The sequence below is a fragment of the Nipponia nippon genome, unplaced genomic scaffold (assembly GCF_047370975.1).
Source record: "Nipponia nippon isolate SJK-2023a ecotype South Korea unplaced genomic scaffold, ASM4737097v1 scaffold_1, whole genome shotgun sequence".
NCBI lineage: Eukaryota > Metazoa > Chordata > Aves > Pelecaniformes > Threskiornithidae > Nipponia > Nipponia nippon.
The window spans coordinates 129,376,554-129,401,334 of record NW_028262290.1 but is presented as its reverse complement, the minus strand read 5'-3'; the positions used below and the strand labels follow the sequence as shown (position 1 = coordinate 129,401,334).

Genomic DNA, 24,781 nt, shown 5'->3' with positions numbered 1-24,781 from the left:
TGAACTCATTTGGTATTAATGCGGATGTGATTTGTAAGTTCAGAGCAGGCTTGCCATCCTTGTTTAGCGTTCATTAATATCCACTTAACTGTGTTTATGCTCTCTTTCTCCTGCAAATGGACTTGTGCGTCTCTGTCTTCCACCTAGCTGATGTGGCAATTCCTGTAGTGGAACTCTCTTTCCACACTCACGTTTGTATTTCCTTTCTATTCCTCTTCCTACTTATACGATCCCAGAGAAAGGAGCTGATGCAAACACTCCATCCAGCTGCTAGTGGCTTTCTGTACCCCATTGCTTACTCATTTCTTCCACTTTCAACATCAAAATTGAAGTAACCCTTAACCTCTCGCTCCTCATTCATGTGGCATTCCTCTAGATTGCCTCAGAGATATTACCTTACTATAGCCTTCGGTTTATTGTCTCAGAGGGTGAACAAGTAGGAGACACAACCCCTAATCTTGGCAAAGAGACAAATTATTTGTTGCTTACTACCGTACTCTCCCCGAGTGCTCTGTTTATGGGTGGGGTACCTTGCCCAAACAGTTTCCGATGTGACCAGCCAATTCTACTGAGGGAGGACTACTCTTGGATGTTGAACCTGATCCAGAGCTTATTGCGGTGAATGGGAGTGCTGCCTTGACGGGATCTGGATAAAATCCGTAAAACTATCCTCTTTTCATTCCTTTGAGCACCCATGTATTTTTCAACATCTCTAGCTTTGGGATGTGCCCTCCTGAAAAACTGCTTGTTCAGCCACAGTGATCCCAGAGACTGATGAACCTTGGATCCCTGTTAACGGACGATTTCCTCTCTACGTGGGTGCTTGTGTTTGTTTTTAAACGTGGCATGGAATTTCTGTGTTGTGGTGCTTGCCATTTTCCCTCTCTACTTCCTCCAAATACATTTTTAAGGCCTTGTTTGTCAAATAGCATGAATTATTTTTCAGCCCCAGTGACACACATTTTGCTTTTTAGGGCTTTTGGATCCTGACAGAGCCAGGAAAGTATCATTTACTTAGCAGAACACTTTTTATTCCATCCCCACTTCCATGCTTTATTTTATGTCCCAATGTTTCCTTGTAGCATCAGCTTCCTATGTTAAAATGAATAACTGTACTGAAAACATCTAACTTTCAATTTACTGAAAGATTTCTGCACATTATAATAAGACCAGCCCTTGTCTTGGTGAACTTACTAGTCGAGAGTGAGAATTATAGTCTCTCAGATCAGCACAAGCTGTATTTGTGCGGTGGTCTTTATTTTAACATAATACCTTTCATTCAAGAGCATCACAGGACGTTTTGCAAATTGCAGCCATTAGTCAAACATATTAAGTCAAACATATTAAAGCTCTTTATTAGTATGAATACAAGATGTATTCATATAAATAACAAGGTGGAGGGTTTTACTGCAGATATCTACAGCTCTTGTGCTGCTCCGTGACCATAAAGAATATGGACCAATGAGGTTCAAATGGGCACTGTTTTCTAGAGGTCAATAAATCTGTGCCCATTAACAGCAGCAAAATAATAATAATAAAACTTCATTGCGTTCTCTTTAAATGTCAATTAGTTATCACAAGCCCTGTCAAAAATAATACCAGTAGAATGTTTTACCACACTGGAAAAGCCCATCAGCACCAGTAATTTTATATGTCAGTTTTAACATGAGGTAGTTTTTTCCAAACTGAGTTTTAAAAGCCAGAACAGAAAAAAAACTTACTGGCCCAGATCCTCTCTTGACCTCAGTTTGAGGGCACTCAGTATCACATTAAAAAAGTTCCAATGCTGTGTTCTTTGTTGTTGTTTGGTTTCCAGATATAAGTGAACTTTTCTTTTGCTGCAGCTAAGGGTGTGAGCTGTATTTCTCTTGCACTGTCACTGACAGGACTGCAGGAATTCTCATTGCTCTGAATACTTTTTAGTTTTCTTTTGTAAATTCACGTAGAAATAAGATTGACTGAAAATTCAAAATAAAGACTAAATTAAGGTTGAGTTTACAGATTGCCTGAACCAACAGTCTCCTTGCCACTGGAATCCAGTGTTAAGAAATATCTCCTGTGGCAATTTGTATGAAGCAGGGATGTAGTGCACGAAGTGCAGATTAGTCCAGAAATTTCTGTATGCGTGGATCTGTATGTGTATATAGTCACCCTACCCCCCCAAATATATTTGAGGCTGCAAGGCAAAATTAACTTCTGTTATTCCTAAACAATCCTATCAGAAAGAATTTATCACACGAATAAGATTCCAGGTTGCATGACTTAAGGCAGTGATGTAGGTATACACATTTGAATGACAGTTTCTTTCTTTTTGAAATTCAAACTGTATTAGCACCCCTCAGCTCTACCTCCCATTTCAAGTTTTTTTCAGAATAAAAACCTCAGGCAATACTTTAAACAACAGTTACAGGGGCACATTGCTGTGCATCAGTAAGTGTTTTGTTTGTTTTTTTACTTGCTAATCTTGTGCAGTATGGAACTTCTTCCATTCAGAGAAAAACCTGATGCAGCTACTACAATTCAGTAGATATTCTAATATGTTGAGTGAACAAATAATATGTAGCAAATTCCCTTTTAGTAATTAATTTATCCATTTTTTAGTTTAGTTTAAACTATTTTGACAAGACTTTGTAGTGCGCTATGAAAGAGCTGCAGCGTACTTCAGGAAAAGTACAAAACCTTACCAGCAGCAACATTTATAAAAATATAATGAAAAAATAAATGAATATTGCAGAAAAAAAAAATTGAGTATAGAGTTAGTTTGAAAAGCACGGATTTATAAAGATCTATTTAGAAAAGTGAAACGTGGTTGATGATTGAAAAGTTTCCAACAAGGTTCAATAATTGTTAAAATTTGGGCTTTTGACAAATAACAATTGTTTCAAGGGACATTGGGAATTGTTTCAAGAGAAAATGCTTTCCCTTCCAAATTGGTAATTGCTTTTGCTGAGAAATATTTATTTTTGTTATTTAAAAAAGGTCTTGAAAAAGAATAACAGCTTCTCACTTGCTGTACACTGAAAGATGATTAAGCTTTGTACATTTTATTTGCTGTTTGATGGCCAGTATCTCTTCTAAATGGTTCTGTTACTTCTGATTTGTTTCTGTGGGAAAATGTCCAGGAAGTGTGAAGAGTAGCAAATGATAAAACAGGCAATAATATTCTGGGAATTGCATGTGTTACATTCCAGAGTTTTAAACTTTGGTCTCACCTGGTGCTCGGGACAAGTTCTTGACTGATAGCACAGCCAGCAGCAGGCTATCTAATGTTGCCTTTTCTTTTCCTTAAAAGATAGTTCTTTATCTCGGGGACACTTGTTTTAAAGAAGCAATGCTCCAATAAGAGGACTTTTTGGAGTGTAGATCGGATTGAGCTGGATGTAGGAAGAGTATGAATCTGCTGCTTCTCCATGCAGCACTGAGCACAAGGGCACTGGATTTCGGCAGCACATCTGCATTGGCATGTGTCTCTTGCGCACAGTAATTATCAAATAGGACAAACATTAGATATAATAATTAACTGATTGGCTCAGGGTCAGATATTTGGGTTCGCCCAAACAATCCCCAGTGGACTTAGAAAGATCTTCTCTATTGTGCAGAGAATAAAAAAATCTCTGCACTCAGCCAAAATCTTGGGCAGTTTAGGGTGAAATCTGTTTGGACTGTTGAATAGCTCCAAGGAAATGGGCACCCCAGAACTGCGCCCATGTTCTTGGGTTAGCCTGCAAAGACTTATGGCGCTGCAGCAGAGGAAGGTGGGTGAGTTGCACGGAGGCCAGATGTCATTACAGCCATCGTCCCTAGGTTGAAGGGAGAGAGTATCAGGAGAAGCAGAGAGCAGGAGAACTCGGTTATTTAGCCTGGGAAGAGACGGCTAACGGGGGATCTAATTGCAGCCTTCAGCTACTTACAGGGTAGTTACAGAGGAGGCAGGGTCTGCCCCACTTTGCAGCGTGAAGACAAAAGACAACAGTCACAAGTTTAAACAAGAGAAATTCCCGTGGGACCTAAAGAAAGGAAGGTTCCCGCAGGAGGAGCGTGGCAAGGCACCGCAACAGGCTGCAGAGAGGTGGTACAGTCTCTGTTGCTGGAAATTTTCACACTAGAAAAGGCCCCCAGCAGCCTGCTCCGATACTGCATTTAGCTCTGCTTGGAGCAGGAGGTTGGACAAGGTGACCTTCAGAGGTGCCTTCTCACTGAAACTGTTCTCTGGTCCTGCACTGGGCAATGATGGCAGCACCGGGTATCCGTACAGGGTGGGGAAGCAGGGGGAATTTTGATGAGGAAAAAGCAATAAGAAAAGCAACTGGTGAGACAAGAACATAATGTCATCTCAAGCATATCCTGGGCCTGCTTGTGTCCACCTTGTTTTGAGAAGTAAAGAACGTATGCATCTCATGTAAGAGGTGTAACTGTGGAATCTGAACTGCTGCTGCTGGGGAGAGAATGAATTATGCTTCAAGGTGCTTTGTTTCTTAGCCTTCCCACCATGCTCTAAGTGACAATCACCTAAGTTTTAGGAGACGCTTGATAAACACGCAAAGATAAAACAGGAATCCTGACAACCAGCCAGTTTTGGCAGAAATATGAGCCAAAATGAAGCCAAATATGTTTTCAGTTTATAGACAGCCGAATGAAGTCTTGTCCCCTGCTCAACTAAGCATCTGTATTTTCTGCTTATAGTAAAGAATTGCAAGAGAATTCTAAAATGCTATGAGAAAATCCAGCTCTGAGGTATTTCCAAACCAGTCAGCTGTTTAAAGTACCACTTTTTGTTTGTTTGTTTTCCTTTTTCTTTTTACAAAAATAGGGGAATTAAACCATAACAAACAAAACTTCTGGGCCTTCGTGGTGATTTTCAGCATATTTTGCAAAACTAGGAGACGAGCTTTGTCCATCCCCATGTGAGGGATCCATTTGCTAATATCCCTGTAAGCTCAAAGGTATGTTTTACAGGAACTTAGCTAGCAAAAGCTGTTCCCACTATAAAAGTAATGGCACATTAATGCCTTTTTGCAATGAACTCCCTGTATACCTTATCCTGTGTTCGTATTTGTCCATTAACTAATGACTATCCAATATGCTGTCACTAGTACCACATGTAAAATCATGCCTTGCCCTTCTGCATGCTCAGTTATTTTATTATTGCAAAATTAATAATTTATTATGGAATATAACATAAAGACTGAGGAATAGTCACTGAACATGAGTTTTCACTGTCAAAAGCCTGTGCAGTGACGCTGACTCAATCTCATATTTGTCTTGAGCTAAAAGGCTTAGGGAAGGATGTCGTTCATATTTATGAAGTTTCAAAAAGTGCAGCCCTAGAGCATACAGCCTGGCTCTCGCTATGCCGCTGGCACATTCTTTACTGTCGTGCATTCACCTTGTTTGCATCCTCTTTTCTTGTAATCAAGACAAGCTTTGTCCTTGTAAAGTGCTGTGCCTGACGCTTCGGTAAATGTCAAAGATGATTTTGTACCACTGTTGGACAGAGAGCAAATCACTGAATCTGGACGTGTGGTAAAAACTTCCTGTCTGGAAGAGCTAATCCCGTCGGAAAACAAAACAAAAAGTCCCATACTTTCCTGCAGAATATGCTATTTTCCCTTTGCCTTGAAAACAACATTCCTACTCGGTTAATTTATTAATGAACCTAATCAGTCTTTAAGTAAGACAGTTCTGAAAATATCAGTGTTAGTTCTGTTTTTTGTTAATACATAGCTATTGATGTTCAGGTTTCTAACTAGCTGTTAAAATCAGTTAGGAAAAATCTAGGAGAGAAGACATAAAAGAGAGGAATGAGTCGGAATGTTAGGTTGTTTTTAATAGAACAGGAAATGAAGAAAAACTGACAGATTTAAGGTTTCTTTTGTGTCATCAGTGTGTTTGTGGCAGGTGAGCTGTAATGGTAACTAGTTCTATGTTAATAACAAAGTTATGGACTTAGTGACTGAAACCAAAAAGAATTAGGTTAACTCAATATGACTTAATTCCTTAATTAGTCTGTGCAAATAAAAAAGAGCAAAAAAATTTTCAGGTTTACAAGAAAATTAGCTGTTTAAAATGAGCTAGGTAAATTTCCAAATTAATATTTCAAACTGGAACATTTAGAAATATTAAAAAAATCTGCTTTTCCATATATCAATTCTTCTCCACTTACAAGATTTATTAAATATAATTTGTTAGTGAATTTAATAGTTTTCGTCAACCTGAAAGTGCTGCTTTTGGTAAATTTTCTATTTGACTGGGGAAAAAAAAAAGTCTAGCTCTAGCTTTTGAGCTTGGCTGCAATTTTCTGCATAAATCACATCTGTTACAATGCAAGTGAATTCACTGCGATAGAGAGAGTAAGTTTAATTTGCACATACTCTATAGATAATTGAAGTCTCTATCCTCATATAACTTTGGAGTTTGAGTTGATCTCAGGAGCCTCCAGAAAAAGCTTTTTGTCATTTCTAACATGAGCACGGCACCATTCACGCTATGAAAAGTAAGGGGGTTGGTGCAGAAAAGGCTTTTGCAACTTGATTTTTTCCGGTGTGTCTTTGTCCTCACCCGGTGTGGGTTGCAGAGCCAGCAATGCACTGTGCTATACTTTCGTCATATCTGCCATCGGTAGAACTAGCTACGAGTTACAGTGGCTGAAGAAATCTTGCAAGGTTTGTAAAACTCGAGAATATTAAAGGAGGGCATGTAAATTCATGTAGCTGGATGCTTGCAGGATTGGAGACTAGATGTCCATAGAAGATGATTGAAAAAACTTGTTTTCTCGCCAGTGACAGCTTAACTCTCCACTTTAAGCTGCCTTAACACCATTTCCAATCTTGCAAGACTTCTGGGAAAGAGCTTCTTTTTGCTTCAGCAGGAACTTTGTGTGTAGTGACCTAAAGAGTTAAATCTTCTGTTTGGTGCTGTATTCCCTGGAGTTTCAGTGACTTATAATTTTGTCTGTCTGGGTTTTTGATGATTTGAAATACCAAAGGGAGCTGGAAGGGTTTTCGTTGTCACTTAATCCTGAGGACTGGTCGTCAGTAGGGCAGGTGTTGACTGGATGCCCAAAATGATCATTGCATTTGAAAATCATGTTTCTGTTCTGATGGGAAGTTTCTCAATTATTTTTTATTCTGTTTTGTTCAGGGAAGAATCAGAAGTTAATGAGGAAGCCCATAAAACTCCATTTTAAGGTTGCATTCTTTAAGTCATAAAATGAAGGTCCTTTGGGTGAGACAAAATGTATTAAATATTAAATGCAGCATTCAGGATGTCTTTTTTCTTAATGGACGTTTTCCTCAGAAAAGAACACAAAAATGTGTAATCCTAAGTCTAAGAGGAAGTCTGTCAAAACCTGCCAAATTTGCAGGGCATTTTGTGTTTCATGAATAGCAAGGTTCTGGCTGTGACACGCTTTCAGTTGGTATCATTTTAATCCAGTAATGTGAGGTTCTCATTTGGTTATTTCTCTTTGCGCTGATCCTTGATATGTTGCTTAAAAAAAAAGAAGTCTGAGCAGTTGAACCATATGTTTATATCATAGCTCCTAATGTCAAAATTTTAATTGATTTTCCCATATTCTGGGTTAGGAGCGGGCTGTATCATGTTCCACGACGTCATAAAACAAAAATATTTAAAATATGTTTCAAATAAAATGAGGGGGGAGAAGAAGAAAATGCTTAACTTAGAAAAGATGTGGGATTCATTAACAAAGGAAAATACTGGCCATGGACCAACGGCAAGCCAAATATTTTGCCAGCAGTTTGCAGTTCACAGTCATCATTGCATGTCACTCTGCCTCCTGCACCAGCCCCTCCAACCGTATATGTCTTCCTTTTAAAGAGAAACTTGTCTGGTTTGAGTTGAATAAATTAATTTGGGTTTACTTAGTTTAAAAACAAAAATATAGAGGGCCCAATTTTATTTCATTATGCCCGTGGGTAAAGCAGTCCAAGGTAATTACAACCGCAGTGCTGGTTGCTCTATCTTAATTAAAGAGGGTTTTTTTGCACATAGGTTTTTGCACAACATAATAAAATAGTTTGTGGTCTGGCTAGCCTCAGTGTCACAAGAGTGTACTCACTTGAGAAATTGTCCAGCTTTTCCAAAAGCTGAGGCCCTTCCATGCGAGAGGAAGCGTGGAGCTGCTCAGCAGAGTACAGGTAGTTTACAGTCCTTCCTATTTAGTGTAAGGGCACCATCGTAAATCACGGAGCAAACAGCCTTTCATACAATCTTGTACACTAAGTGGCATGCTTGTCAGCAGCAATGAATGTGGGCTTCAGTAAGTCTTTAAGCAATAATGTGCTCTAGAAATGCGCAACACTGGTTACACACCTGTGACCAAGCCTCTTATTATTGCAAACTTTCCTAGTAATGTTTTGGGTTGCTTGCGATTTTTTTTTGGTCTCCTTTGCAAATAAATATGATTTATTGCTTAGCAAATCCTTTTAAAGAAAAGGCATCAAAGATATTTAAATAATGTACTTGGGATGATGATTAAAAAAACCCCAAACTCAAATCCCAACAAGCATGGCTAAGATGGCCTGTTATTAGAAAAGTCAAAGGAGACGTGTTTGCTAGTTGAATAAATCAAGTAGTGTTGTAAAAACACTGTCTCAGGGATGATTAAGGGTAAGTGATTTTCATTACTACATTAAGTTCTCCTTTCTGTTGTGGTGCTTTTTATATCACATCAAGCGTAGCTATTTACTTACACTGCTTTAAAAAGCCCCAGTGCCTCAGTTACTTAAATCATGACCTGGTGGATTGATTCAGAAAGATGGCAACACAAGCTAGCTTTACTTAATGCTCAGGAACCTGATTGACATGAGCCCTTTCTTTGGGTGCTCTATCTCATGGAGTTGGTAAAAATGACTGAATTCAGTTTTGCAAATACCAGCAGACCAGATCCCTGGGTGGCTCAAGTCAGTAAAATTTCACTGCCTCCAACAAGTTCCCCTCCCCACCTGGTGCTGGCACCTTCCTTCAAGTTGCACAACTTCCCCTTTTCTTACATTCGTATTCTTAGATAATTAGGGCCACCAATTGTCCTCGACCCAGATCACAGTTGTGCTACCTTACTCATTTGCAAGGGCAAGGTTCACAAATATTTCTGAACCTTGCAACAGGAGTCTCAAGGCTGGAATAAGGAACATCCAAAGGGCCCTAGATGCTTTGCTCAGTGACCAGCAGTGGATTTTGTTTCTGTCTGTTGGGGATCTGGATTCTCCTTTGGAGGGGCAAACAAGTTTAGCTTCAGCTGCTTGGACTGCCACAGTTTCACCGGAGCTTGCATTTACGGAGGAGAAAGTGCCAACAGGCTGTGCGTTGTACCCCAAGCCAGGACTCCAGCCAAGGGGAGGGCAGCCTTCAGCTGCGTTTGGGCTGCTCTGAAGCACCGCTAGCAGTGGCTGCCCGCGGGACACAGGGAGCTGGAACGTGGGGGGCTTGACAAAGCTGCTCTTCCAGCCTCCCTAGGCATGGCCCAGGTCCTTGGCAGCACAGGCTGCGTAGGGCTGCGAGTGTGATTATAGACATCTGGGCTTTCTAGAGGTCATCATGCCTAGAATTAGGCATGTGTAAGTAGGGAGAATTAGTCTAGAGGTGGACCAGAGAGACTCCACCCCCCACTTAAATTCAAAACATGAAAATACTGATTTACTTCCCACTCTGTGTGGTGATACTGAAGCAACAACATCCAAATATGCTTCTAGGATGCAGATGCCAAATAAATGTTTCACAGTGAACACGGAGGGGCATCCCTGTGGCAGCCTCAGCTGAGGTGCTAATGATTTCATAACCTGTTCTTTTATTATGCAAGCTATAAAACCTGCTGAGACAGTTCGGCACAGGGGTGCCTGCTGCCAGGGCAGGAGCCAGGGCGCAATGGTGGATCAATAATGGGTTTCCACGTGGAACAGATCTGCGCTGTGTGTTTTACATACATGGCTTTGAAACTACAAGAAAACAGCCACTTTCTGTTTCCATTTGCATTAGAGACTTCTCATGAATCTCTGAAATAGACATTTATTGTGACCATAACCCTACCACAAATTAAAATCAGATCCCAAGTCCCCTGTGAAAAAGAAGCTCATCATAACGTATGGAGATGTCAGAAATGATACTGAATGACACTTACCTTTAAACCCCAAACACTACGCTTATCCGTGGCTTAGGGTTAAATCTACAGTGGAAATAAGTCCAGGAGCTAAGCAAGGTTTACGGGGGTGGGGGATGTCCCAATAGATGTATAGCCACAAGCTAAAGAACAAACAGCTGGTTGTATGTGTCTGCCAAATGCAAAGTGTTTTGCATATATACTGCTGCATTTTCTTCTCTTAAGCCACAGATTACCTTTGTTACATATCCTACATAGACCAGGCCGGTTTTATACGAGGTGTAACGTTGTTGATTCAGACAGTTTGTTGCTACAGAGAAAGAGATAAAGGCAGATTTCCCTGTTAGGAGCACATCTGAATCATTATTCCTAAGCACTCAGTTTTTCATCAAATTTTATGCAGAAGCCATTTTAAGGACTTGTAATCTGGTAGGCTAATACCAGGGCTAAATCCGTGCTTCACAAAATAGAGAGACTGGGGAAAAAAAACCCAAAACATGCTGACCTGCAGTCTGACTTTGCCACTATTCTTTGCATTCACCATATTTGCCTTTCCTATTTAAAAAAATGAAACAGAACGACAACAGAAAACGCGGAGCAGAGCGAGTAAGCCATGGCTTCCGACCCCTGGAAATCAGCCATACTCACTGCTGTGCAAATTCCTGCTGCTCTCTGAGCTGAGATCATACTGTTGGAGATGGCAAGTGTATAGAGCACAGATCTGTATCTTTCTTCCATTGCTAAATATTAACAGTAAAAAATAAATCCAGGTGATGCAACAGGCTTTGACCGGGCCTATTTATGTGAGTGTTAAGATATTTTAACCAGATCAGTCAAATGTCTGGCTCCCTGTGGGCCAAATCAAATAGATCTGATGTTATTGTAAACTGCGTGGAGCTGCCACTTCGTTGTTTAGGTAAAATTAACATTTTTTTACATGTTCACCTGCAGTGTATCGGCATGTCTCAGGGTATGTGTGTGACAAGCACTTTGCTTATTTTATAGGAGACATCTAGAAAAGGACACATCTTCTCCTTTCCATTCTTCCTCTTCTGCCTCTTCCCCTTCCTAAGCTGACAGTCCTTTTCCTTTGCCCTCCCAACAGCCCCAAGCAAACAGCTTAAAAAAAAAAAAGAAAAAACCCCAACAACTAATGGTTCTTGAATGTCAGCATGCTCTGACTTTGTCAGGCCAGCAGGAGAAACAAATTACATTGTCAGAGGCCTTCCACTGACAACTCCAGGGTACCAGTTCCCACAGTTTAAATCTGGAAACGCTTAATGCAAATGCTGCAGTTGATTCCAATGGCTGTAGTGGCACTTCACTGAAAAGTGGTACTTTGGAGTTTGGTTTCACAGCATTGGGCAGTCAGTGCCGGTTGAAATGACACTCGTGTTCCTGGAACGGCTGTTTTCAGACCTGTGTGTCTACGGGAGACTCGGGCCATGCCTGGACAAGTGGCATTACTTCAACTGTGCAAATGCAGCTAGACGGTTCCTTCTAGCCTGCTTAGCCTGGTCTTTTTAAACTATTTTATGCAAAGAAGGTTCCTCCTTGCTGAATTGTAATGCTGAAAACTGTGAGGTGCAAAAAACTTAAAGTTATCCAGTACCCTCAGAGTTTCAAAATTCACCGAATTCACTTTTTGACTCCACTGATCATACTGCTGCTATATTACTTCCCCTGGTGCAGCAGCTTTCTAGCTAAAGCACTGTTTCAGCGGCAGTTCTCAAAGGCAAAGTGGAAGAAAAAAGAAACAGTGCAAACCAAAACTATTCATGGAGTATGTGTGAACACTTACGGCTCATGTTAAAGACATATGAAATAAATAATCAGAAAAAAAAAATTAACAGTATGTTAGCTTACGCTGCAGACTCTTGGAAGTTGACAGGATGACCTGGGCTTTTGCATGACTGCCTACTGACCATTAAGCCCTTTACTCTAAATTGGTGTAGTGGATGTTGCCTTAATCTTCAACACAAAGTTCTGGTTTGGGAGAATGTTTCCTCTTTAAGACAACATGTCTCTCAAGCCAAAAAAAACCCACAACCAAAAACCAGCTGTGAAACACTAAACCAGAAACATCAGTACAAATTGTAAGGTAAAGATGTAAAAGAAACCTATTTTCTTAGTGTGATGTAGTGTATCATTAAGACGCATAAGTGAGCATTTCAGGGTATAATTTAGGAAGATATTTTCATAGGTGTCATACATTTTTGTGGGCCTGATTCTGTTCTAAATGACTGTACTAGCAGCACTCCTGTGAACTTAATGGCAAGAGCATCGTGCCCAAAAGAACATCTACCACAGTAGGATCAACCTCTCCTTGTCTTTCTGAACTGTGCTGTGCGTGCTGTACAAGGCAACTATGATGTTGGCTTCAGTAATGATATCAAGAAGAGCAGCAAGGGTAGAATTTGGCCAGTGCTTTCAGGAGAAAAGCTGAAAAAAAACCCCCACATTTCTATTATGGTGATCCTCCTGCTTCACTTCATAAGCTAATCACCACCAGGGGTCAGGAGAAATTACTCGGTAGTAGTCCACAGATGTCAAGGTGTAAGGTGGGGATTTTTGTTTTCTTTTGAAGCATAAGACATTGATCACTATCAAAGCTTGTTTTACAACTAGATGTAATGCATGTTATATACTGTGTGTTTATGGAGTGTGCGTGCATGTGTGCGTATAAGTGAGATTCCCAGTTGGTTTAAATCCATTGTCTTTGGCAAAGCTGTGTGCCGTACACCATTGAGAATTGGCTCTATTGCTGCTGACATGTTCATGCTTTTCTTATTGTTTTCTCAAATTATTGTGTTAACTGGGTTACAGCTCGTGAGCTCTCTTTATTTTTCAGGTTTATATTTCCTCAGTGATATTTTTCTCATAAACAAGCACATTTTGAAGGTCACCGGGTAGACTAAGGTGCAAAGCTCTTTAGGAGAAAAGTTTTGAATACGCTTCTGATTCTCTCATTCCAAAGAACGATTCAAAAGAGAATAGCAAATTCCTGGTAAAAAAACCTACAGATATTTGCCTTTTCATATTCTATCCCATTTCCACTCACTTCTATTTAAAACATTTTGTAATAGTAAGTATCCTTTCTACTTTAAGCTGGAGAGTCTAAAATAAATGTGCTTGGTATCTGACATTACCGACCACTTAGACTTGCTGCTTTTTATTATATTTTTAAAACTAAGATTTAAGATTTACATGTTATCTGGAACTCAGTCTATAACTTGAAATGCTACTGTAGCCACAATAAGAATGAAAATAACCCTGAACTGTTGAAAATTCAACTCGGAGCACCCAAAGTGGTAATGACTGCAATAGTAGTTTTGTCGATATTTATAAATCAATGCAAACCAGAAACTGGATGTTTTAATTTACTACAGTTTCAATGTAACTGATACCCTCAAGTTTAGAGCTTTAAGCTTTGTGAAGTGCAATGTTATTGCAGGGCATGCATCCAATTTTTAAAACATTATATAGATTGGAGACAGATGAGCTTTTCAGAATTATTTTAGGCCTATTTTGATTGAATGCCTGAGATGCATTTTCCAGTGGAAATTAATTGCATTGATGTGAAAACAAATGAACTCCAACCTCAAAATTAGCTGCAGGTTCATGCTCGAACCAGTACTTAAAAGGGAGGGAGTGGGCACAGATAGCGACTGGAAATGACGATGACAATATACACTTTGTTGCAAGAATAAAATAACCTTTTTTCAATGCCTGCTCTTTTTTTTCTGTCTCACTTAGCGTGCATACATGCGTAGGGAAAGAAATTTTCCCATGTATCTGTGATTGCATAAGTGGGCAATGGCTTTTACTAGCTATCACTTCTTCCCCTTGCACACTGCTGGAAACCTTTGCTGGCCTATGTCAGCATCTAAGTGTCAGTGAAATCTGTAGCAGCTGCTACCTGTACTGCTTCTGTCGTTGCCATGGGGCATTTCTGGAGTACACCATTCAGTAATATACACTGTTCCGGGGGACTTTATTAGCAAATAGCAGCTAACATGATTTTCACCCTTCAGTGAAATTTGCCATAGCTATGTAAAAGATGCTGCAGATGAGTTTGGGATTCCAGTTTGCACGACTGCTGCTCTCAATCGGTGGTAACTCCCATTGACATGTAGGCAGAGAAGGCAACATGAGCTCTTTAAATAACAAGAGCAGTCAACACTGCTCGGAGCTGGTGTCTGTTGAAGTACAGCTGCAGCAGTTCTCCATGACTTTTTTCTCTCTGCCTTGAGATTCACCTTTTCCCCGTGCTTCTCATCATTTGTACTAATACAGCTGTCAGTTGGGATTTTTAGCATGTTTAAGAGATGAAGCGCGTGCAAAGGTTCCTCCCAGGAAATGGCATATTTTCATTTTGATCTTTATGAAAGATTGAAAGGAATCAGTGAAGTGGGTTGGGGGTAGGAAGAGGGTCACTGAAGATATATAGCTATTTGGCAGCTCTAAGATATTTTTACACCTGGAGGTGACTTGCTAAACAGATAATTGGGAGCACACCCTAATGTACGTACTCCTGTCCCTCCTCCCCCACTGCCACCCACTGAAACAACCACCAGCTTTGAGACACTGAGCACGTTTGGGGCTGTGACCGTGGTGGGCCATGCACAAGTGCTAACTTTTTTCTGGGCTGTAGAGAGAGCTTGGCACTGCAGAAGCATGTGCTGATGGCAGAGGTGCTAGGGCAGCAATGAGCATTAAAATGCACAGAGTATCTGTATGGTATTCTTGTTAAAGGATGGGATTAAGAACTGGATTTTGGTCTGCCACTGATCTCCTATCTCTTCTGAGACTTTTCCAAGTTTCTAATTTTCTATTTTACTTATTTGGTATTTTGTTTAAGAAATCCTGTTTGTATTTTCTTAAATAATGTCTTTTTAAAAAGATTTCTTCAGCATGTGTTACTTTTATAGTATTTTTGGTGTTGAGGGTAGCATTTAGATCTCAGTAAATAAATCATCTCACTTGTATATACCTACTTGTTTTCCTCACTAGTGACTGTGGGCAAACTCTGCTTTCCCTAGTGCATACAGCACAGTTGTGTCTTGTCAGCTTTAGACAGACTAAATCTGCCAGTGGCAGATGCTGGAGTGCTTTTCTCTCACCGAGGCTGTTTTCTTTAGTCAGTCTTTTTCTGGCAAAGTTGTGACCAAATCGATGCTACAGGTCCAACCATAGCATTACGGCTATGTGTGCTATGAGTAGCATTGCCACATGGTCTTAAGACCTAGCAACGTTTGGAGCCACTGTCTTTGGCTTTGTACAAGCCCTAGACTGACAAAAATTAATGAGAAGCTGATGGATAAAGATCTATTCATTTTCCCAGATAGGGAGCTGAAGAAATATAAAGATTCAGATTCACCCCATTTTTTTGGAAAAATTGCTGGAAGGTCCTTTTGGGGTGCACTTTGTCTTTCTGTTGACTACCCACAGCAACTGTGTTTCTCTGAGGACCTAAGTTAGGTGCCTGAAGTGAATTGGCCATGATCAGAAACCAGCCTGGGATTTAAGACTTGTCACTTAAGTAGCAATCTGGTGTTTTATTTGAGGATCCTTTTTCCAGCCGCCTTGGGCACAACCACCTTCCTGCTCTAACTTTTACAACATTGGGTGTGGGGGCAGATGAGGGGACGTTGAGGAAGAAAAAGTCAAGAGATGTTAAGCCATCTGAAGCATAAGGTCTCCGTAGCAGTCCTGTCTGCCTGCAGGCATATGAGAAGATCAGCAAGCACATCTTTCTTAGGCACGCAGGCAGGCAAACATCTCCGAAACACAGGGGCATGAAACTGCTGCCGCGGCATCCATCATCCTGTGGAGGACAGTGAAAACATGTGCTGTCATCTTTGACATTTTAATTGAAAAGAAAGCTTACACAGATTTCGACCTTAAGCAGTGTGTTTATACAAGTGTATACAGAGAAATAATCTGTCAGTTCAGAGCAGGCTCATTGCTATAGGAGTTGGTTTAGTAACTGAACAATCCAACATTAGCTCACACACCTTGCCTTGTTCCATGCCTCAATAATTTTTAGTAGAAATACTTTGCCTAGAGGCATGCAGTTATTAAAAAAGAGGTTCAGCTTGCTTAAAGTCTGGAATTATTAGCTCATGGTAACAAGCCTGCACTGGAGAAACTGTTGGTTCTTTGTTTTCATGACTTTGCTGTAATTCACCGTCTTATTTTCAGAGACAAACTTCTGCTTTGTTTGGGAAGTTAAAAAAAAAAAAAAAAAAGAACAAAAAAAAGGAAAAATAAATCACTTCAAAAAGATTCTTTTTTCATTTTTATTATAAAGCAGGGTTTACAAAGCTCTTTTATCTTAGTATTTCTATTAAATTTCACTGGTCCAAATAATGAGGGTAAATAGAAAGAGAATTTTAATTGAGAAATTTGTTTTACCGTATTTCCAGTATAGGGATCTGTTGGTAGTAAGTACTCGGCAAGAGCTCTCCAAATACCCTCTCAGCCCTTTAAGAGTAAAAGGGGCTTTTTCTCCAACCTTTTTGCAGCCTACTGTTCTTTTCAGATGCAAAGTTACAAAAGTCAAATAAAAGCCATTTGCACTGCTGCAACGTGTTTGCAAATGGAGTCGCTGGAGCAAATGAAGGCTCCAGCACCTTTAGGTAGCACAAACCTGGCAGAAGAGTTACTTGGTGTTCAGTTGTCACTTTTGTCTGGATGCGGGGGTTAGGTTTCTTTTCAGGCCGTTTAACCTGTTGACATTTTTCCTCAATGAGCCTTAAATTTTCAAGTTTTCTTGAATTTGCTTGCCAGGCTGGAGCCTTAAGCCTGACCCTTAAAAAGAATGGACATGTTAGAAAGTGTTTGTTTAAGCTTTATTGCGGTTATTATTCCTTGTTTTAAGTCAGCTGCCAGTTGGTACGTTTATTGCCACGTTTTTTCTTCAATGAAAACTGATACAGCTTAATGTGTTGTGATGCAAAATCATTTATTTTCCTGAAGAATTAAGCTTTTGGTCCTGTCTGAGCTGGGAGACCACGAGGACAGTGGAATCAGTTTGACATCATTGCTTGCTTTCGCGATCAAATCATGTTTATGTTGCAGTTTTTTGTTTTTATCCCACAATTTTTTTATTACAAGAATGTGTTTTTATATGAGCTAGTTCTTTATAATCCCTTGAACCTGCCTTTCGCAGTGTTTCCTTATTTTGCTTTAACTATGCCATTATCCTCCACGTATCATTTGTGAGTTCCAGCTGTGTGCATAACACTGTGTAGAACATAAACTTCTCCAAGGAGGTTATAGTCTAAGAAACCATTCTAGCTTTTTTTATTTTTCTTGTAATGGGTCAGGCAATAAGACCCAGTGAAATATTTAGAGGGAAGGGAAGATTGAAACCAGCAGTTTCTAAGACCTGTAAGAGCCAAAAGGCAAATGTTAATGGGTTCTGTGAGGCTTCCAAGGACCTGCTGGTCCTTGTACTTATGCTGAATTTGCAGAGGTTTCTTAAACATGTGTTCAGGAAATATAGGTGGCATTAGCACAATTGAAGTTTCTAAAGGCAAGATTTATCATTGACTAAATCTTTAAATAGTGTTTGGCGCACTAAATGCATTACAGCAGTGGGGCTGCTCATCTGCGGGGCTTTTCTCCTACAAGCTTGGGTGAAAAATGCAGAATTCTTAGCAAATTTTGGAGGCATTTTCCCACAGGTTTCTAGTATTTTACTGTATACATGGCCATTCTCTGTCCTCCTCCTTTTTTTTTTTTTTTTTGCTTATTCTTTCCCTTCAGTTAGATGTCCTGTTCCTGTGTATTAAAGCAAGTGAGCAAGAATGCATTTCTGATGGAGTTGCTTTGTTCCTGGTGAACAGCTTCTCACGTGACGTCAAGGGATGTGTGAATTGAGAAGTAATATCTCTTTGCTTGCTTTTGACTTTGTCCGTATCATTTCATATCTGTCTGCTGCATCTTGCTCCTTTTGTGGTGCTTGTTGATTAATTCCTTCTACCTCTGTGCCAATGTATAGCTTGTTATCTTAATTGTGCCAGCTCTCCTCAAACACTTACATTGGCTTTCTCTTCACTTCTGAATCAAGCTTCTTGTCTTTAAGACTTTTCGCAGCTTAGCCTTATCTTATCTCAGTCCTCCAGTTTCTCATTACAGTGTCAAGCATCACTTTCACTTCGCCTGTGTCTTTACCATCAGCTAGTTTCTCTTTCCCAGGCTGAAATCTCTTCTCCAACACTGGGAAAATACCTTAAGGTAGCACATATATGAAAATATATGCACACTCTTGTTTAAAAATCTCTACAGAAAGCATAGCTTTGTCTGGATGGTCCCCAAATCCTCTAAGTTATGAGCCACAGTTTTCCCTTTCTACAGTATTGCCCTTCCTGTGTCTCAATCTTAGTTACTCCCTTCCTCTTGCAAACTTCCTCAGTCCTGTCATTTCTGAGCATATGAGTTAAATAAAAAACATAAAAAGAAACAAAAAAGCAACCAGAGGAGTGCTGCTAAACTGTCTCCAATTCTTTAGCATATTTATTTGCTTGTGTGTTCTATCTCCGTCTTCTACTTTTCATCTGTTTTGTGTCTCTAGATTGTAAACACACTGTGTAAGAATTGTCTCTTATCTGTGTTTGTACAGTGCCAGGCTCAATGGGCTCCCGGTCCCGACTGGGACCTTTGGGCACCACCACAGTATAAATGTCTGCTACTGATAATAATAATCTACCCACATCATGCAGATGTCTGAATTGTCTGAGAAATACAAACAAGGATCTTTACTAGGTTGGCAGAGAGCCATTAATTTTAGGTGCCAGTTTTCTTTTCCCCTGAATATGGTTTGGCTCCCTGAATAACCTGGCGACACAAACCTCCCACTTCTTGGAAAGCTTAGCTTTCTGGTGATGCTGTGATTAAAACATCATTAAACATGAGATATGGCAGGTCAGGTGAGGTCCCTGCAACTATGCGAGGTATTCCAAGTGCTTGTCTGATGCTTTGTTGTTGCTTTCCTTAGTGTTTGTTTTTTCTTTCCTCCTCTGAATGACAAATGGAATACATTGAGACTAGACAGAACTGCCCTACTTTGGGGGGGAGGGAGCACCTCAAATAATGGGCCACAAGTGAGGAAAGCTCTAGTCGGATTGATAGGCTTAAGTAATGGCACTGTGGATCAAACAACAGCAGACCAGCAGTAAGTGAGGCAACCCCTCCAGCCAGTACACTTTTCTCAGGTTAAAACATCCCCTCCACATCTTTGCCTTCTGACTCAATTTTTCAAATCTTGAAGCCAAGGACAGCACTTGGGTAAGGTACTCTGGCCTCAGTAGCTCCTGTGGAAGCAGTCTGCAGCTAGTCTTTAGAACCACATGCTCCAGTCAGCTTACTTTTTAGCAATGAAAAGTTTAATTGCAACAATACCTGGTTGTCCATGAGACATTCAGAGGGTAGACCGTAGCCAACTGAGTTCATTCTCTGCATGGTAGGCTACTTGGGTGCTTCAGCCTGAAAGCCACCCAAACCACATGCACACACTGACATACCTTGAAAAGATCCAGGCTGCTGGTAGGCAGTGGTTGCTCCTCACTACACTGATCATAATGGTATCATTTCTGCCTTATTCACCCATGTCTTCCTATTGCTTCCACTCGCTCTCCCTCATTCTGTCCTTGATCTATAAGCTTTTTGGGGCAGGACCTCACCCACAGTTTTATACCAAGGCTTCTAGGCACTGTTGTAATAAATATATATATATAGGTACATACATATATATACATAAAAATGATGAAAGTCTGGGCAAGCCTGTGTTGCGTAACTGGAGCATGGTGCAGAAATCCCTGAGCCAGTGCTGACCCAACACGGCGAATTGCCACAGCACAACCAGCTACCTGTGGGCTGCTCCTGTGTGAGCTGGCTGGGTCTGGAGGCCATAGAAAGTCAAGAGATGAGTTCCTTTGCTCCAGTGCAACTTCCACACCAGAGCTAACTAAAGTAGAAGAAACTGGGTTGTGGTGTAGGGTATTCTTGCTGACCTTGCATGAATGCTACATGCAGGAGAGTAAGGAGCAGGAGAGAGGTCATGGTAAGACCCACTGACCTGGAGTGCTTTACCATAATAGAAAACATACTGCAGTGATACTTTAAATAGCATCAGTCCTTCTGCACGTAGCCCTGAATCGTCTAGGTCAGTATGAACCTAATCTCATGAGACCTCAGCAGCAAATTGTCATCTACAGAAACTGTCCCTGAAGACTACAAGTTAAGGGAAGCCTAGTCTTTTAATAGATGAATGTAGTGTTTAGTCATCAGACAGTCTAGAAAACTGGGTCAGATAGGTGTTGCATCATAGCAGACACAATATTTGGTATTAATCAAGAAGGCACATAGCGAAGTATATATCATAGATATTTGATTACATTAGTGGAGTTATCTTTAATCATGGAGTAGAGTCATATGATGGAACATGATCGAGTCACCATGGCTTAGCGGGGTACCGCCCATCTGTTTAAATGTTAGTAAGGATGACTCACGGTGTTAGCACGACCGTGCAGAGGGAGGGGAGCCAACGTGGTCAGTTACAGCAGCTTGGCTAACACGTGGTATTTTACTAAGCCACCGTAACGCTATCCATCCAGGCTGCGTACACCCAAAGAAATAGTGTACAAATGCTGACTGAGACCCCCTCGTGTCCAACAGCAGGCTCCTGCTGGAATATCATGAAAATTCTTAAACTTGGGAAAGACCCCATGGATAGCCAGATTTTCAGTGAGGTTGAGCACTTGCCAGTTCTCTATCTTATCTGTCCTTTATTTGTGGGCTGTTTGCCCAACAACCCTATTTATTTAGCAACACAGGTGCCAAGGAATTAAAATCCCTCAGTCAGCAATATTGACTGACAGGCTGCCGGCAGCATCTCAGCATTTACAAAGAGAGGAGTAGAGTTGACATGTCCAACGTTAAAAATAACAATTGTAAACTCTCACTAACTTTCTTTGCTGCAGGATAAAAAGCAACAACAAAAGAGATTGTATTGTCCTTGGAAGGAGAAGAAATGCCTTAGACAAAATGAGTATCTCAGCCTGTACAGTTCCGTGCCGTACACGTCCCCTGAGCTCTGTGCAAGTGAGTGCGCACGAGCACGTGCTAATCGATGACCTGTATTCAATGTGGAAGCAATAGAAGTATCCACGGGTACTGGCCAATGTCAGCTTCCCCGATGGGGAGTGGAATCTGGTGTGCATTATGTGGCACTTTCATTGGTGGCAGAAGCGGTGCAGACGTTTTGATAAAGAGGGTCAACCTTGAAGCACAAGGTTTCTGTGACTGCTCTGCACCTCTTTGCAAAAATGCACTTGGGAACAGACTAGCAGGGCTGTAGCAGGAAAAAATACCTGAAGTACTGAGGATTTTTTTTCCTCTAGCTAAGTGTATAGCATATGCAGATCCCCAAAGCAAAGCAGCATTAAAGGTGAAACTGGGGACAGCAAGGAAGCTTCTTTGCCATTTTAATAAATACCAATAATTCCCTTTTGCCCAAGTCCCATATTCCCAAACTCATTAAAGCAATTTTGGAAATTTTTTTGGCTCTGGAACATATAAGCAAAACTCAAACCATGCAGTCCCTTGAGAATCACTTGCACAAATTGCATAGGTCAGGCCAAAGTAAGTTTCTGTCAAACAGCCTAACACCTAAGCTTATTATGAAACTGGTGAGTTGTACAAAGGGTCTGTATGTGGGACAGTCTCAGAATGAATAAAGGGGGCGGGGAGGGCTGTTGTCATGGTACTTGTTTTACTTTGGTCCCACTGAAAACTCAAGTGATATTTTTATTGAATGCATTGCTCCTGTTAGCCAGCGCAGTTCCCGTAGGCTGTGTCTAAGCCGGTGGACCCAAAGGGTTCCAGAGCTCCGACGGGTGGGTGGGTGCACACCTCAGCCTCGTCCCATTACAGGCATGAGAGCGCACCAGCGCTTTCTCCTCTCCTGCCCTCTCCTCCCCGCTCGCTGTCGTGGGAGGAAACCCAGGGTGCGTCCCCGGCCGGGGCTGCAGCACACTCCGTTCTGCTCCTCGGCCCCCCAGCGCGGGGGTCTCAGCCCTTCTGTCTGGCAGCTGTTGCACGGACTTTAAAGTACGAGAGAATGAAGACCTGTTTGAGCTTGTTGTCTGCTGCTCTGCAGGGCTGCAGCTGTGGTGAGGGTAGGCCGGTGGGAAGTAGGCTCTGCTTGTGGGGGTCACCACAGCCTCTGGAAACCAAACCGAGATTGTTCTCCTCCTCACATTCAGCCTGGTATCTCCTCACTTTTTTCTTTTCAAAGGATCACTGAACCTGCTTTTTGTGCTATTTTGACCCTGTCCTAATGATTCATCAGTCCTCTTGTGTGAATGAGTGCTGGTACATGGAGCAGCTGTGTTTTAAGTGGAGAGTAGGATGGGTGAGGGGCTCTGTACTTTAACTGTATTTTCTGACCTCATTTTTCCTTTGCTACATCCATTCCACTTACACCACCTTCACAGCTCCCCAGGCTTAGCCTTGTGCTGAGCTGACCGTAGAGTCCTCTATCCCAGAAGTTGATTCATGCTCTCTCACAGTGCTTCTTTCACACTCTCACAGGGTTACACCACATATTTGCGAGACATTGTCTTTGAGTTTCTTTGGGGGGGGGTGTTGTGGTTTAACCCCAGTTGGCAACTAAGCACCACACAGCCACTCGCTCACCCTCCCCCCCAGTAGGATGGGGGAGAGAATTGGGGAAAAAAAAAGTAAAACCCATGGGTTGAGATAAAGACAGTTTAATAGGACAGCAGAGGAAGAGAAAATAATAATAATAATAATAATGATAAAAGAATATACAGAGCAAGTGATGCACAATGCAATTGCTCACCACCCACTGTCTGATGCCCATCCCATCCCCAAGCAACAGTTGCTGCCCCCTGGCCAACTCCCCCAGTTTATATGCCGAGCAAGATGTCATATGGTATGGAATAGCCCTTTGGCCAGTCTGGGTCAGCTGTCCTGGCTGTGCTCCCTCCCAGCTTCTCACTGGCAGGGCATGGGAAGCTGAGAAGTCCTTGACTAGTGTAAGCACTACTTAGCAACAACTAAAACATCAGTGTGTTATCAACATTATTCTCATACTAAATCCAAAACACAGCACTATATCAGCTACTAAGAAGAAAATTAACTCTATCCCAGCCGAAACCAGGACAGGGGGTATGAAGTTGTAAAGTACATCATATTCCTTCACCAGCAGATAACCAGGGAGGCATAGGAAGAGCTTATTGTCTGTATCTGAGATACATTTCTTGTTGTTTTGGTTTTTTTTTTCCCCTTCTGAATAAGTACTGTATGTGTCTGGGAGGATTTTTAAAACATCCTTCAAAACACAGGCTTTTTCTCTCTGCGTAGAACCAAGACAAAAGGATGGGTTCAGTCATGTGCAGCTGCTAAAGAGAGGGCAGCTGAGGGCAGAGGGGTGGGAGAAGCAGGGGTGTCTGGGTACGAGGGAGTGGGCAGGGCAAGGACTTTGAGGTGGCATTTGTTGGGACAGAAATGTTTCTGGGGGGAATGGGCTTGATGAGAGGAGGGCTGAAGGACTGAAAGTCCAAGGATGGGAAATACTGGGGAGTTTTAGGGAGGAAGGGATTAGGTGGTTTGAGCTCTGGGCAGAAGAGGATGAGACTTGTAGGTCAGAAGAAGCTGGTGTTGCCATGAGACAGGCATCTCTGCTTTCGGGGCCTGGAGGTGGTGTCCTCCGTACAGGATGTCTGTGAATCCCATTGCTGACTGCCTTTGGCCTCTTTGCGTGTTGTTAGATAGATGGAAGCGACAGCTAAAGTTAGAGGAGGGGTGTATGTATTCATGATTGCCAGTGTCACTTACAATTGGAGGGGCAAGAAGTAAAGCCCCATCATTTGGTGTGACGCAGTTCAGACCAAGTGGGAGAAGCGACTGTCTTCCCCCTTGCAGCTCTGACGTTATGACTCAGCTTCCCTGACCAGCCCAGCCTGATTTTGGGGCTTTCATGGCTAGCTGTGGATTCGCCACTGAAGCAAAGGATGCTTCTGCCAAGGCTGAAAATCAACCCTGATATTTAGAGGCTCCAAATGTCTTTGGACTCTTCCTATGCTCCTCCCCTGCAGAGGCTCTTCAAGCTCCCAGCCTATGCCCCCTTCTCTCTGGTCCTTCTCACACCTTTAGGGGTATGGCTCCTGCCTGATAAACAGTGTAAACCACATACTGTACTGCAGAGCATCCTGCTCTGTGAGAATTTAACGTACTAACTTGTACTAGCAATGTTTCTTGAGGCACTGTATGTGAAAGCTTTCTTATTTTCATACTTTATGAAAAGGTAACCAGTTATATCTATCCCAAACTTCAAGCAACTTATACCTTCTTCAAAACTAAAAAAAAAAAAAAAAAAAAAAAGGCAGATTAATTTAACTAACTCCCAAGACCACATTCTTAAGGGCTATTTTCAAAGAGTAGTCACAGCTTTGTTTAATCCATTAATTTTATGATGATTCTTCGTTGCGCGTGGGCCTGCTTTCTCACATGCTCTCTTTTCCCTGTGCTATACTTAGAAAAATCCTTCTAAATCTTTTGAACTCCTTTTGCCAAAATAAGTCACTCCGCTTTTTTATAGTCCATACTTTTTGCCTTTACAAGCTACTTAATCTG

At 41.4% G+C, this 24,781-nt stretch overlaps 1 protein-coding gene across 9 annotated transcripts in view; it reads left to right on the top strand.

Moving 5' to 3' along the window:
* CREB5 (cAMP responsive element binding protein 5) overlaps window positions 1-24,781 on the top strand; it is a 258,871-nt gene that overhangs the window by 160,355 nt on the left and 73,735 nt on the right. The window lies entirely within an intron of this gene.